Source organism: Mirounga leonina, unplaced genomic scaffold (genome assembly GCF_011800145.1).
Source record: "Mirounga leonina isolate KUSES-001 unplaced genomic scaffold, KU_Mleo_1.0 Mir_169, whole genome shotgun sequence".
Classification (NCBI taxonomy): domain Eukaryota; kingdom Metazoa; phylum Chordata; class Mammalia; order Carnivora; family Phocidae; genus Mirounga; species Mirounga leonina.
This window is the reverse complement of record NW_023270431.1, coordinates 13,430,138-13,433,163: the sequence shown is the minus strand read 5'-3', so window position 1 is coordinate 13,433,163 and position 3,026 is coordinate 13,430,138. Positions and strand designations below refer to the sequence as shown.

The 3,026-nt window shown below is 38.2% G+C and overlaps 1 pseudogene; it reads right to left on the bottom strand.

Annotated features, from left to right (window-relative positions):
• Positions 1 to 1,216: 1,216 nt before the first annotated feature.
• LOC118017302 lies at positions 1,217 to 2,208 on the bottom strand (annotated as a pseudogene).
• Positions 2,209 to 3,026: the final 818 nt, after the last annotated feature.

The following is a 3,026-nucleotide window of genomic DNA, read 5'->3' as shown; positions in this document are numbered from 1 at the left end:
CATTCAATGTAACTTAATCCAGGGAAATAGGTTAAGTACCATTTATTTAAAAAATATGTTCTATTTACAAAAGTGAGTATGAGGCAAGAATTTAGAAAACTGATAGCCAATATATAATATGCTTTCAACATAATCTAATAATAAATTATCAAGATGCATTTGGAGTCTTTAAGATTCATCTATTTCTTTTTTTAACACTTATAAGATATATTTATTATTTTTCTGGTCAGAGTGCAATGATTTTTAAATATCCTTAAACAAGTCACTGAAAAAAAAGTATTCAAGAAACACAGATGGGAAATTTAACCATTAGATTTCTTTATTTCATACAAACCCCACATTTAGTTTAGAAAAAACAAACAAAAAAACTCTAAATGAAGTACTATTAAAATGCTAAACAAATCATTTTACCATAAACCCAGTACATGCATTACAAGATTCCACTGCTAGGAATTTTGTTAAGATCAGTTTAAGCATTAGTAACACTATGTAACAGAGTACAGGAACACAGGTCATTGGATGTGATCCTTGCCTCCTATCCTCAGATTTATGTCAGAATAAAGCTGACAATTCTCCCAGGCTCTGAACCCCCAGTGACCACGTCCCAATCCCTGGAAACAATGAAGATGTCCTGTCACATCACACAACTTTGTATAAGTTGTAATAAAACAAAGCCCAGGTTTTCTTACCTTTCTATAGGAAATGGTCAGTTATTTGATAAATATTAAAACATGTTTTTTTTTAAAGATTTATTTATTTATTTATTTGAGAGAAAGAGAGAGGCACAAGCAGGGGGAGGGGAAGAGGGAGAGGGACAAGCAGACTCCCCCCTGAGCAGGGAGCTGTATGTGGGACTCAATGCGGGGCTTGATCCCAGGACCCTGAGATCACGACGTGAGCTGAAGGCAGCCACATAACCAACTGAGTCACCCAGGAGCCCCAATATTAAAACATTTCTAGGAATTTACTTTATGAGTTTGTTTACCAAATACATTTTTTAAGAACTGACTACACAAAAGGTTCCTTGGTATTTGGCCCACAAACTCACTTAACAGGTTGGAAACTTAGAACCTGCAAGAAAATGAGAAAGTGGGGAATCCCTGATCCTAATGTGCTGTAATTACTAAAGGGTTGTACACACATACTAAAAAGCTTTGCTCACAGAAGGCACAAATTATAAAAGGATATGCTTCTCGAGTAAAAACAAAGATGTAGCTGATATCTTTGTTTTGTAGGCACCATAGGTAAGATGAAGTTAGACCCGAATTCACTGTCTACTCCTGTGACCAAAAAAAATTAAAGATAAAAATTTTAATTTGTCTTACTATATACTTGCCAGCCATTAACTGAGGTGTAATTATGAAAGGTTAAAATTGCCTTAAGAAGGGGTTGTAATAGCAGCTATCAAAGCAATATTCAAACATGATTTCAAGGATGCTTTCAGGTTTAGAGTTTACCTTCTTTGTAAAAATTCGTCACAACTTCATCAAAAACTTCAATGACAGATTCAGAGGCATCTATTTTCTTGACTTTCCCCATTTCTTCATAAAAGCCAATAACTGGCTATATTGACTAAAGATACGTTTGAATTCTCTTTTCCAAGCCCTTTTTGTTGTCATCACTCTTACTTTACTCTTTCCCCTCTTAAGATTTAGTTCAATACAGATCTCATTATTACAGTCAAAAAACAGAATGAAAGACAAATCTGCCTTTCCATCCATGGTCTTGTTCCAACCTTGAAGGCTGTCTTGATTTCTTGGAAACCCATCAATCAAGAATTCATTCTTCTGAGCATTGGCAGCAATTGTCTGATCCATTTCCCTCTTTAAAAAAAATTTTTTTTAAAAGATTTTATATATTTGTTTGAGAGAGACAGCATGAGCAAGAGAGCACAAGCAGGGGGAGCAGCAGAGGGAGAGGGAGAAGCAGGCTCCCCACTGAGCAGGGAGCCTGATGTGGGGCTCAATCCCAGGACTCGGGGATCATGCCCTGAGCCAAAGGCAGCTGCTTAACCAACTGCCCCACCCACGCGCCCCTGATCCATTTCCCTCTTTAACAAACTGATGGTTATCTCAACTGGCACAATCTTTATACATCTTTAATGTATTTTTCAATGAGTTCATCATACTGTGAGTCTGGGTTGCTCCTCTCATCATGAAGAAATTCTCCTGCAGACAGGTGTGTGTAGCCATATTTTAGATCACCGGTTTACTATAAAGAGAGTAACTCAGGAACATCCAGCTAGATGCGTAGCATGAGGGTACAGGGCTTCCATGCCCTCTCCAGGCAAGTGTCTTCCCTTGAATCTCTCATCTATTTCTATTATTAAATTATGGAGGATGTTTCCTGTTCTTCCCTATGTAGAATTCATTATCCTCACTCCCAAGAAGAACATCTGATTTTCCTTAGGGAACTATTCCTCTTTACTCTTCTCCTGTGATTCAGGCAAGGCTAGGCGTGTACTCTTAGCTTCTAGACTGTGAACATGCCTCACAGTGGCTAATCAAAAAATTGCAATGATGGCCAATCTCAGGACTTCGGCTGAAGCTTCTGGAAAAGAGCTTTTCTATTCTGTTAGTATTGCTAGGCTAGCAAACGATAAACCTGGAGTTGCTATGACTATTTCCATAAAGATAATGAAGGCTTGTTAATGAAGCTACCAGAGGAAAGCAGAGTTGAGAATATGGAGAAAAACTGAGCCTTTATTGTGTGTGACCTTGAATTTATGGCCTGTTCAGTTATGTCGATCAAATTTTTTTTTTTTAAAGATTTTATTTATTTATTTGAGAGACAGCAAGTGAGAGAGCACAAGCAGGGGGAGCAGCAGAGGGAGAGGGCGAAGCAGGCTCCCTGCTGAGCAGGGGCCCCACGTGGGGCTCAATTCCAGGACCTCGAGGTCATGACCCAAGCTGAAGGCAGATGCTTAACTGACTGAGCAGCCCAGGGCGCCCCAGTCAAATTCTTTTTTATTAACAAATTCTTTTGTTAATAAAAGTTTGATTGGATTGCTGATATTGCAACTAAAA